Source organism: Dicentrarchus labrax, unplaced genomic scaffold (genome assembly GCF_905237075.1).
Source record: "Dicentrarchus labrax unplaced genomic scaffold, dlabrax2021, whole genome shotgun sequence".
Classification (NCBI taxonomy): domain Eukaryota; kingdom Metazoa; phylum Chordata; class Actinopteri; family Moronidae; genus Dicentrarchus; species Dicentrarchus labrax.
This window is the reverse complement of record NW_026136705.1, coordinates 1522734-1536293: the sequence shown is the minus strand read 5'-3', so window position 1 is coordinate 1536293 and position 13560 is coordinate 1522734.

The window sequence follows — 13560 nt, the reverse complement described above, 5'->3', positions numbered from 1 at the left end:
CTTATTTTCATTCAGTGTCGTCGTCAACAGCTGATCAGCTATGCTACAATTGGACTCCTGCGTTTCATTAAAACCACTGCAAACTGCAAGCTTTTGAGTTTACTATAATAAACACTTCAGCAATCATGTTTCAGCATCATGTTTTATTTGTGTTTATGTTTAGCAATATGAGTGTCCAAATCTCGTTCAAGTCCAAATGCATTCAAACAACAAATTGATTCTACTAACAAGTATTATGTTTGTTTCCAAAGCCTGATGTATCTTATTCCTCTGTGCCATCGAGCTCAATTGTTGTCCATTGTTGCTGCTGTAAATACGCACTAGAGCATCAAATGTGTGTAAATCCTGTTTGAGTAACGATTGCTCAAAACTACAGTGCCCAGCGGTTTTAGGAAATTACTGGGCCTTTTAAAAATATATAATTATATATTTGTTTTTCAAAGATTTCTTTAATGGGAGCAGTTGTTTGCTTTTGTTGATAATAACAAAAATACAGAAAAATGTGAGCCTTATCCATTACGCATAAAAAAGTAAATATAAATGAAGAAGGGCCCCTTCCACAGATGTATGTCACTATATATACGGCACTGAAAATAGCCCCCAACAAATACTTGTTACTCCCATTTGAGTTACACTCACCAAAAACTGTTTATGGAAATCACTGAGCCTTTTTCTTAACAATCTATATATTTGTGATGTGTTTTACAACCAGTTCTCACTCTCAGTAGTAGACTTCAGAAGGAACAAATGCACTTAGAGCAGAGACCCACAGACAGGGTGGTTGTCAGGTATTGGTATTCTTCTATTATATTTGGATTTATTTGTTTATTCTGGACTTTTACAGACTTATTCAAGATCTGTTTGGTGTGATTCCAAACTTTTTTATGGTTATCCCTGATTTCCTGGTGTTATTCCAGACTCCATTGGGTAATATGTGAAAATTTGCGACTTTTAGGAAGTTAATACCAATGATTTAGGGATTATTCTTAATAATTACAATTGGGTAGTTTTCGTGGGGTTATTAGAAGTAATTTCAAAGGTTATTCCTGACTTTTGAGGCTTACACTCTATAATAATACCAGAGTGTTCTTTGTGTCAGCCAGAGTTCCCGAAGGACAGACACGGACATAAGGTGGAAAGAGGGCAGAGAAGGTGGAACATAGTTTGGGAAAAGGAAAACTGGAGCCACATAGACGAAAACCTCAGCATGACTCAGGAAAAAGACACGTAGACACAGTCATACAACCCCTGTAGGGATACGGATGTGTGATGGTAAATGTTCTGAACTCCAGCTAATTGGGGCAATTTGTAGTTTCGGTTTAGCTCCTATAATGCAAACACACACTTACACACACAGACACACACACACACACACACACACACACACACACACACACACACACACACACACAGGAAGGCTTCCAGATGGAAATTAGTGGTGTCAGCCTCTCTTCCTACCTGCTGTTACCTCCTACCTGAACAGAAGAGGCTCAGGAAATGGGCTGTAATTATAATGTCCCCTGAATGTAACAGACCACACACACACACACACACACACAGCTGATGATGTGCTATTAACATGAGTCTTCGGAGATCCAATGACAAGTGGACAGCGAAATACAAGTGTGAATGCACCAAAGACGCATTGAAGACGCATTGAGATCTGATCACTCAGATTACTCCCTAACAATTTTACTTCCCATCAGAGGCAATAGACCTTTTACAAGGAGCCATTTTGATATTTTAGACGTTTTATCATAGTTTTGCTTTGGCATTACATGCCATACATTTAATAGTTGCTTGCTATGCATTCATTGGTCTTATAAAATGAATATAAGCGATAATGTAATACTATTATTTCCCAAACCAAGAATAAAATAACACTCCAATCTTACAATATGCTCTGTTGAAATTTGTCATCAGAATATTTTATATTGTATGTATGTATATTCTTTCTTTCTCTGTATCCAAGATAAACATAGTTAAAGTTGCATCTCTCTGCATCTATGGCTGTACACCAAACACAAATGACACATTTTCTGCCACTGCTGTTGTGGTAAAACCTCATTTCATCTGAAGGTTTACAAGTGTCTTGACAGGTAGAGCGAGTTCCAGCCCTCAAAACCCATTCAAAGAAAAAATACAAAACCGAAGCAGACATTTTATGTTTGGTCAAACAAGCGAGACACAACAACCAGATGCCGACACTGCTTCCCTTTTGTCTCTTTAACCAAACGGGCAGGAGGACAGACAGCGGTTTATTTCTCTCTGCCACGTTGTTTATTTGGCTGTTTGTGGGACACTAAACAAGCGATCTGTCGCTGGAGACGTTTTGTCCAACCACGTGCCTACGTGGTTAAGTGAAGCTAAACAAGTTCAGAACATGATCCGGGCGGCTCTGGCGCTCCCAGTAGGTGGTTTGGGACTTGATACTGTTCATTTGAAGCCAGACAGGAAGTTTTGGAAAAGGACATGTTGGAGAATTGAAATATACTTTGGTTTGACTCGGTGTTACAGCTTCCATCTGTGTCTGCTTTCCTACTTTATTAAATCCTTTTACATTTTTGACATTTAAAATGAGCGGATCGCAATGAGTTTACAATGGCTGCATCAGATTTCAATTATAATATTTACCCATTTTATTAAAATAAGCTTGATTAAACATTGTTTTCTGGTTTGTAGTAACACAGTAATGATCATGGAATTTAAAGAAAACACAATTCTCTTTTTAAGTTGATTATGCACTATTGAAAACCTATGAATAATATATTCAATATCTGCCAATAGATCCTCCTAAATGTTATACACTGGACCTTTAAAGTTTTGAAGATATCTTACTTATGATACTGAACATTGTTAACATTCCCATTACAGTATTATCTCTCTTTTACATTGTCTGCTTGTAGAAAAGTAATCAGAAATTATAATAAATAGTAATGTTGATGACTACAGAAAATTGTCAACACTAGGATTAACATACAAAAGCAGGTGTGTGCAGGAAGGTAAAGGAAATGATAAATGTCTCCTAATGACCACTTCAGAGTGAGATTCATGCAGACTAAATCATAAATCGCTTTCATGAACAGCCTCGGACTCGTACATGAAACTGAATGATCCTCGAGTTGATTAAAGTATTGCAACATAAAGTTTCAATGAACACATACTGTATGCTGTAATGCTGTAATCAGCAGCCACTCCTGATCAGTTTAATCTCAAGATGAAAGAGAAAAAACCTCCGGTTTGGAAGTGAAGCGTGCATATGTGTATCTTTTCTTCATGATCTTGAGATTAAATTTGATCACCGTGAAAATCTGATTTTGAGCCTAAAATGTAACTTCTCGGTTCTCCGGCAGAACTTTCTCACGCTCTTTTCCCGTGCAGTTAAAAAGGCAGAGGTTAGATATTGAGGAATCTTTGTAACCTGTCGATGACACGCTTATGCAGAAGGGTTTTTTTCATTTCTGTGTCGTGGTCTTTGAGAACCTGGCAGCATCCTTCTGAAAACTATCAAGGGGACATACCATTTCTGTTAAAATGAAACACGAATCCGTCCAAACTGCTCTGTTCTTACTACAGCTTATGGAGCTGAGTGGAACGGCTTGCATGTAATTTTGAGAGAATTGGTTTAGTTCCCCGTTGGCTTACAGCAGCATTGCTAACAAATGTTAATGCCATGCTGCCAAATTCTCATAGAGGACCTTTTTGGACATCCTTACAGGAATCGTGGTTAGTCATCAGGAAAAAATAATTCTTAAAACCCTTAACCTTTAAACTTTAGATCTGGCTGAACTTCAATTTCCCTTAATATTCCACTTTAATAGCTTCAAGGGTAAGAATAAGGGTGAGCTGGTGGTTATTTTGTAAATGTATTTATCCAGGGAAAGCTGACTGAGTGTAGTGTGGACCTTCAGGAATTTTTTCATCACTCTGATTCAAAGACATATTTCACACCTACGAGCAGCCCAGAACAAACTACAGTTCTCTGCTGGTAGATGTACCAACACTGGAAATATTAAACACCTCGCTTAAGGGCACGTGAAGGGCACAGGGATTGTTCAGGGAAGTCAAAGTGTTTTTGTTAACTTCCTCTGCCCCTGTGTCGTTTAAGCACAATGCCCAAAAACAACATGTTTACATTTAAATGACAAATCCCTTTGGCAGCTGTAGGAATTATTACTTTTGTATGTCAGGTGAAAAGGAGGAAGTAGTGTGACTGCTGTTATTATAGAGCCGCAAAGTCCACAGAGGGGGGAGATCAGAGTAGATGGGGCATTCTGGGGGCAATCACAAACTATTTATGTTGTTTAATTGGGAAAGCTTGTTGGCCCTTGTTGTTCTTAGTTGGGTTTTTATGTAATTTTGTTGCGCAAGACGACTACCATTCCCTCAAAGTAAGTCTACTGTCTGTATATTTAAGAGGGTTTGGGGTTGAACTTTTTCAGCCAGTTAAACAAATGTCATGGGAATATATTTTTTTCAAAGGAAGCATTTACAGATGTCCTCTGATTATTAATTGTGCATTGGTAGGCTCCGAACTATGCGTTGATTTGCCATGGTGAGCATTTTAATTTGACTTGCCATGAGCCCTGAAAAGTATGCCTTTAATCATTATTGGATACTATTTGGAGACCAATAGCAAAACCCCAAATAACAATGGAGCACATTTGGAAAAGTGTGTTCCTTCATTTGGTGAGGGAATCTCTTTATCAAAGGACAGAGATGTTGGGTTTTAGTGTGCTTCTCCATGGTGTTATGATTTAATGACCCTTCCTTCTTTTTTACTTTCCTTGGAATATCGTAGTCATTTTGAGGTTGCCCGGCAACCAGTGGAGAAGACACAAACCGAGCCAAGAAACCGTTCCAGCACAAAACCCCTGTAAAACCTCAACTTGTCATTTTTACACTTTGGTTTTTGTATGGATTAAATAAAGAAGATTTCATGTGTTGATGAACTTTAGTGTTGGAGAGAGCCATGCTAGCTGTTCCTCTTCATGCTAAGCTAAGTTAACTGTCTCCTGGCTTCATATTTAAATGGACAGAACTGAGAGTGGTATCCATCTTCTCATCTAATTCTTGGCAAGAAAACATTTCCCCAAATTTCAAACAATTATAATAATACTGGAGTAAATTAAGACCTCAATCACCTACATAAATACAATGTTATATGTTGTTGCATACTCCGCACACTTGTTCCTTGATTTCCGGTGTATAAATAACATAAATGAATAAAATTCATATCATAACACACTTATATAGTATTAAAGGTTTATAATGTGTAACCAGTGTCATTTCATTATTGTGTACTTCACTGCAAAACGAGTTAAGATGGTCTAACACATTTTTTTTAAGTTAAACTACTTACATTTGTGAGTAAAAAAACAGCTTTAAAAAGTAGCTTTAGTCTTTTTAAGTGACACTGACTTAAGTTTGTCATTTTTATTCGTACTGTGAAAACAAAATAGCTAGTAAAAAGTACTTTATCAGGAATGTTCCTTTAACTTACAAAATTGAGTTTGTGTTACTTAAAATGTTCGATGTATTTGTTTAAAACATTTTTTTTTAAATTAAAATAACTTTAGCATGCTTCAGGCTCTTTTTCAGGCTTGACTTAAAATGACTTATTGTGAGTTATTGTGTCTGTATTTACAGTTAGTTATCCAAATCAAAACTATTTCAGCAAGAAACCAAAGTCCAAAACCCACAACCGCCATCTGCAATAAAATTATGAACCATCAGCTTCATTGATGGCAGTGTGAATATGCAATTTCCTCCACTAAATTTTGGGTGTACTTTGTAGCTCATGCGTGGCTCTCTATGGACAAACATCATTTCTTTAGGGGAATCAAACTCTTGTCCTTTCATTGTAGGGTGGTTTCACCAAAGAGCAGCCCAAACTCTGCAACTACCCCTCTCTGGTTTCTGGGATATGCCGAGGAAAAGGGCAGCTTACGAGTATATGAACCTCTCCCTGACCCCCACCTCCCCTTTCCCCTAAAACACACACACATATTCTCTTCTCCCCCATTATATAAAGCCCTGGATTGGTCCAAATCGACATTTTTCTCAGCCAATGAACTACCCTCAGAAATGCGTATAAAATTCACATCAGCATGAACTGCTGGCTGATGGGATTCTGTGCAAGACTCTTCAAAAAAAAACCCTCCTGTTCAAAAGGGTTTCACCCTCTCACTAACCTTTCTTACCCTCTTTATCTCTCCTCCTACCTTTCTTTTCTCCCATTTTCACCTTTCTTTTACCTCTCTTAACCCTTTCTCCCTTATCCCCTCCACTCCCTTTATACCTTTCCTCATTCTCTTCTCCTTTCTCTGACTCTTTATCCCCGCCATTTCAACTTCTCTTTCATAATTCAGGCCAGTCTGTCATCGACCCGTCCATGTGATTCTCCTTTAATGCTCCCATCCTTCTTTTCTTGATCTCCGCAGTGTTTCTTTCCAGCCGGCGATTCCCTTTTAACAGCAAGCCAGTGGCCTTTCACAATCTGTTTCGCAGAGACGATAGAGAGACCCGGAGACAGGCTGGGAGAGAGAGATTTAAAACGCTAAAAGGAAAGACTGAAAGATACTGAAGTGATATTGAGAGGAACAGATGATAAAAAGTGAGAGAAGCTGGACTGTGATAGGGATAGATGTGACTATTTTAGACAACTATTCACTAGTAACTGAGTACATTTACTCACATACAAAGTTTCTTGTACTTTACTTGAGTTATTTCCAGTCAATGCTACTTTAACTTTTTCAATACAACATGGTTTGCTCAGTTTATAAAATTTAACTACCTAATAGTATATAAAGCACTTCAAATTAGCTTTACCTCGTCTAGATACAACATTAAAATGCTGTTTATAGCCCAATAGTAGAATATGTTTAAGCCCAACTGATCAATCTGCCAATCAGTATTATTAGCCAATATTAGCTTATCACAATATTGTATGATTAGTATTTGTTTGTTGGCAGAAAAGGAACAAAAAATCCTCAAAAACCCAGTACTGTTACTTTTAATAAACCCCATCTCTCAATACTTTCCAACTTCCCCACCCTGTCTGCAGCCCCAAAGCCACTGGCTCCTACTGAAGACATCTTTAACATTTTATAATTATATATCATTAGTCATTTCTTGAAACACCTGGTCACTGTTGTTTTTATCAATCAATACTTAATCAGAAGTAAATAGTGCATTTGCTGGGGACTAGGACTAGACTACTCAAAATAAACTGTGTGTTTATGGTAATGAAGGAACATGTCATCTAATACAACGGTGTGGCACAATGAGGTGTTTTTAATGGTTTTTGGACAGAAATCTAAGTCTATGGCACAGAGGAATAACATATATGAGGTTCTGAATACGCACACAACACTTAATGGAATTTGAAAATATAGAATATCACCAGACTTATCACTTAATTACGATACTTTAATGTCATTACTTCTGTTCTTCTACTTAAGCACAATTTTGAACGCAGAACATTTACTTGTCATGTATTTTTATATGGTGGTATTTCTGTTTTCACTTACGTTAAAGACTTGAATGTCAAAAAGCTAACTTATTACAACATCAATATTTTTCTATAGCAATTGAACATTAATGTTACAAATGTTTAGAAAGAGGCTGAATTTGAGAGAGAAATATTAAAGAGAATGAAATGAAAGACAGACATGTATTAGCACATTGTTACTGCAGTGGCCAGTCAGTCTGGGAACCCATAATAACCCTTCGACACTAATGACAAAACCACACACACGCACACACCCTCTGGCTCTCTCGAGGTCCCTCATTCACCCATGTATCTCCCTCTCCCTCTCTATCAGTTTCTCTGAAGTTACTTTTCGGTCCTTTCTCCTTTTCCCTCTCTCTCTGTCTGTCTTATACACACACATACACACACACACACACACACACAGTGTTTCTGTGTTGATGGTAAAACCATTCCATATCAGGGTTACTCTGAGGGGAAAAAGTCATTCCTTCTGACAGCCCCGTTAAGAGAAGAAATACCTCCACCACTAAAACGGGACTTGGGTTTCACTCGTGACACCACACCAGACTACATTTGATTTTCTGGGTTATTTCAAGTGCAATCTGAAGCGGTGAAATGCTGTAAAAATCAGTCAGTGAGACAGCGACGCACGATTGGTGTTTATCGTGTTTGGGATGCTGTTTGCGACGCCAAGAGTCTGATTCTTTATCCTCATATTTTCTGTTAGCATGAAATCTATATTACACCGGTTATTTTCACTCTGGCTTTTGAGATACATATAAATCACGGATGAAGACTGGACCACCAGCTCTCTGTTGAAAATACGGTGGACTTTAAATTATTGGCAGTCAGACCAGTCAGGGGCAAGTGGACATCAAATATTCAAAAGCTGTCTTTATCATTTATCAAGCAAGAGTTTTTTTAGAAAACAAAAAACGAAATTTGATTGCTGGTTTGGCTTTCCAACCTTGGTTGCAACATGCAGGTATTCGAAACCAGAGAAACCAATGTTTGTGGAGGCAGTTGGGATTTTGAGTCACTTTGGGTTTAAGTTTCATGCTCAAGGACATTTATGCAATGCTCAGACAGGCAGCTCCAGTCCAGCCTCTTTTTTTGTGCCAAAACGAGGAAGAACTTTTTTATGAAGTCTGCACGAAAACACCCAGAATCCAACCCTTTCACGTCAGATGTAAACCACATTTATGGGTCGGCTGGAAAACGATGCAGATTCCAGGTATGAAAAATGAAGCTCTGATTGCAATTTTGTGTTTTTATCTATTTTGATTAAAATAAATTATTTGTCACTGCCCACACCATGTCTACACTGGACGAAATTCAGTCGTGTTTCTCAGTCGTTCGTCTGACCATACAGATATTGTTCCATTTTGACAAACTTAACTGCTGATACTGCCAACATATCAGCTCATGATTCAGTCATGTTTCACAACCATGACAGAAAGTGTCTTTATAGGCTTCAATTGTATTTTTTTTCTCCACTGAAGCACTTAAGTACATGAGTGTGAGTTGGAACCTCTGAAGTCTTTTGTGTGCACAGCAGCATTGTGGCTGGACAAATGCAGTGTATGTAGACACTGACCCTATGTGCAAATGTTTGGTAGCTGGAACCCATTGCAGACTACAAGACAAATCATTAACAACCAACCAGTGACTCCAATTTGAAATTTAAAGCAACATCTTTTGATTTTTTTGGCCACTTGGGGGCAGCAGTATAAGTTGTTAATATGAGCTTTAGGAAACAGTTTCCTAGTTATATAAGAAGCAGATATTGTGCAATATTGGTTTCCTTTCTGGCCAACCAATGAATGTAAGGGCTGTGGTGACCAATCCGGTGATCAGACCGGTCAAACTTCTCCAAAGTCAGCCTGAAATGTCAAAGATAACAGGTGTCATCCAGACAGAGTTCATGGATCAAACGATGATACTCCAGCACCCACTTGTGTCTTCACTTAGTTTATTTCGTGTAATCAGCTCTTCAACGTCTGCAGAACAGCAATACCAAGATGCTTGTACTGTGTTTCAGCTGCAGATGTCTGTAGGCTGCTGTTGTGATGCCTTTACTTGCGTGGCCAGTGTAATAAAGATATCACATGACACAAACTGTGACAAGATGAGCATAGAAAAGCAATACCTGGACAGATATAGAGGTTCGAAACCTCACTGTCAAGTATATCAGGAAGCATAATGAGAAGCAGCCTGGAAAAGTCTTGTAACCTATGAAGTAGACAGCCTTAAACATGAGATTTACGACACTGAACACATCACATGTGCCTGCCGTCTGAAAATACAGTGGGTCTGGATGATTATAGAACATGAAACTAAAATGTCCACTCTCTAAATGTAACAAACAATGTATTTTTCTATTTTGTCTGATTGACTGTATTGATCTTTATTGTAACATATCTATCTCGATGTTTTCTTCTGCTGTTGTAGAAATGTCAGAATTTAAAAAAATATAAAAATATGAAAAGTAGAAAAAGTGGGTCTTGTGTGCAGGAATCCTCAACTGTGTTCTGGGGATTAATAAACAGTAATATGAGGGTCACGGATCATCAAAACTGGGTCGGTCCGGTTGGAAAAGAGTAGATTTTAGTCTCCACTTTTAAAAACAAGATTTAGTGTGACAGGAAAATAAATTCCCTCGTGATCATGAACCAGCGAGAAAACACAGCTTAGTTCTTAGAACCACCTTTCCATCTTAGACTGCAGCCTTTGATATTTTTCATTTTCTCCATGAAAAGGAGATCACAGTGTTGGAAAGGTGGGCTGCAATGATCCTAATAATATTTTTATTGATCGTTTAACAGTGCACGCCAGGGCTCAGCGATAGACCTGCAGCGCTTGATCCAAGTTCCAAGGGTTTGATATTAAAGATTTTCCGCCTTGAAACTGAAACAGCCGACATCTGTGAAATTAATAGGGTTAATATCTGTAGTATCTGTAAGAAAAATAAAAAAATATTAAAATGATGTTACAGATACGGGCTCAAAGCAAAAGAGCGATATGTTTTTTAAATGGAGCCAGTGACATTGTCGTTAAGAGTTTTATGTCTCACGCGAGGTGCAGGCCATCGTTTGTCGCAGCTTCCAGGGTTTTGATATAAAATACAAAGCAACCAGAGCCACCACATCTGCTCAAAACATAGAGATTCAATATATTCTTTTCCATTTCTACTTCAAGCACTCAGTGTCTCAACCAGAGACACTTACAGTGAGTGAGAAGGCACTGTAGGGGTTCGGAAACTTGCTCTTTGGCACGTGGACGATGGAGGAATCATGCCGCTCACCTCTCAACTGTGGGAAACATTACGAGGGATACACTAACATTTTATTTTGAGTTTAAATCAGCAGCAGTCGCAGCAGTTTATGTGCTAAACATTACTGTCTCTGCTACAATTCTCTTCTAGGTTATAGGCAGCATTTTTATTAACTGATAGTATCAAAGTAAAAAAATATTTAGAGCAGATAAACTGTAGCAGCTGATGATGTTATAGATAGGTTGATAACGAATATCTTCACATTGAATATGTATTTGACATTAGGTTACATTATTTTAATGTTTTAATATTGAGAAAAACATTAATGTAAGACTATCATATGGAGTGTACCAAAGTAGCATGGTTGGTCCTTTGTCCAGACTATAATTGGTCGATAACTATTGGATGGATTTCCCCCAAAAAATGTTTTATGTTCCCCTCAGGAGGAAATGTAATAACACACTACACTAACAATCTGAGCCTGTAGTGGCAACAACAAGCACTTTTAGTGGACGTACTTTGACAGACACATTTGTCCCCAAATATTAGCTAACTTTACACGACATCCGTTGTGGCTATTTTCTCATCTAACTCCGACCAAACCAGCTTTGGTGATTATTGGAAAGACTGTGGAAGAACGTTTTGGTGAGTTTTTATCTGCTTGGTAAAATAACTGGTTTTGTCAATGGAGTCTGGTTGGCCATGGTGCACATTGTTTCTATCTGAGAAACTGGTGCTCTAGTGCAACATCTAGTTGCAAGTGAATATTGTAGATATAATCTTTAAGACATGACAGTTTGCTTTTGTGGACTACCCGTTTTTCTCCATTTGATCTTATATAAGACACCATTTATTGTACATTTGAACAAATTCACACACACTTAACAGGTACAGGGGAAACTATGTGTTGTCCAAAAACCATATGTGTCTTGACTTCACATGCAACTCGACATTGTATTTTTGATGAAAGCAATGCGGCTACTAATAAAGTGAACAACAAATAGCGTGATATCAGTCGTCTACAGTGGTAAAAACCACATATTTATCTCTGTGTGTTTGTGCATTTCCGAGTAAATGTGTGTGTTTGTGAGTGTGTGTGTACATTTCCCGTCACTTTCCATAGAAAACAGACCAATAAAGCAGAAATTCCCTGAAAAGAAGAATGAATGAATCATAAAAGTGGCTCCATGAGCAGCATTATGAATCATTTTATTGATCACACTGGGGATGTAACAACATCTTCCAGGGCTTTGATTATCCAGTGTGGTGCCTTCGTTTGTAATTCTATACAGCACCAGTGTTCAGGGTACTTTGAGTTTCTTTCAGTTTCACTTCACCAGACATTATTAATTATGCTCTTTTTTGTATTTAACATTAGACTGATCTGACTGGGAATGGAGAGGTTTTCAAGTGAGGGGGAAAGAAAGAGAGAGAGGGGGTGAGTATCCTTACATCCTAACAACACATGTGCATGCAGCATTGACAGATAATGAGCCATTACACAAAAAATATTGTTTTAACATTTTGTCAACTAAAATGTGCGCCATACGTTAAGTCCTGATCTGGCACCTTTTTCTCTACATTTTGCCAAACCTCAGTAGCTATAATTTAATAGTGCATGTGCATGATTCATTTGCTTTCACCACCAACACTGCTGGCTTACTGCAATGCTTGAACTGCGGCGAGAAATTAGCATTTTTAGGCTCAAATGCTCCATGCAGGTTCCATGCTGCATGCTTTTTTTGGCCAAAATTGTCTCTTTTGATAATAAAGGTTGGTGCCCCTGCGTTATATTGTCTGACTTGCTGAAGATCTTACGCAACAAATACCAGAAGGTTAGCACATCAGGAGGAGATTACATCCAGTCAGGTGGTGGCCAAACAGCTAATGTATGAGCCACTGACGATGAAGCAGCTGATGCTAAATGTTGGACAGCGTGCAGCAGCTTTTCAGATTCATCTGTTCCTCCAGAATTTTATGCCAGACTGCAGATTGACAATTTTTCGAACTTTGAAATAACCAAAGATTTCTTTAGCGTCTGGTGGCGTAAAACCAAACTAATCACAGCAACTTGTGCACAAAAACCAGCAGGACGAGCTGAGAGGGGAAGTCAAACTTAAAAACACAGATATGATCATTTCACCTTGTCCTGAGCTGCTGCTGCTGCTGCCGCCACCAGCTCCTTGTTTTGTCGAGCTCAGAGGAAGCGACAGAGTGATTTTCCATGGCATCGCACGACGGCGCGGCAGCCACTGGATTTGGCCCGCAGGTCTGCTCTGTGACGGTAAAGCCATGGGAACAGAACTGTAAAACACTGGCCTGGACACACTACTGACAACACGCACTGCTATTAAAAAAGACCTTACAGGTATGTGAGTGTGTGTGTGAGTGTGTGTGGACGCTGAGAGAGACATAACAGTAGAGTAAAATAAAGGAAATGAAAGAGCTGAAAGGTGGAAATATATAGAAAAGAGAGATTAAGAAAGAAAAGAGTGTGTGTGTGTGTGTGTGTGTGTGTGTGTGTGTGTGTGTGTGCTGTAAAAACCCTATACAAGGTGCCAACGGCTGTGACCTTTGACCTGTTTTGAATGTTGCTGTATGTTGGAATGTGTATTAGCAGGATTTGGTGTTCCGGTGCCCCTGAGGGCGTGCAGTGTGTGTGTGTGTGACCTCAGACATGTGTTCGTGTTAACTGGCACCATTAAGCCTTGAGGGGATCATTAGTGGGCTCTGGGAGCTGCCTTTACTGTACATGGTAGGGGACCTTTTGCGCACACACACCAAAACGCAC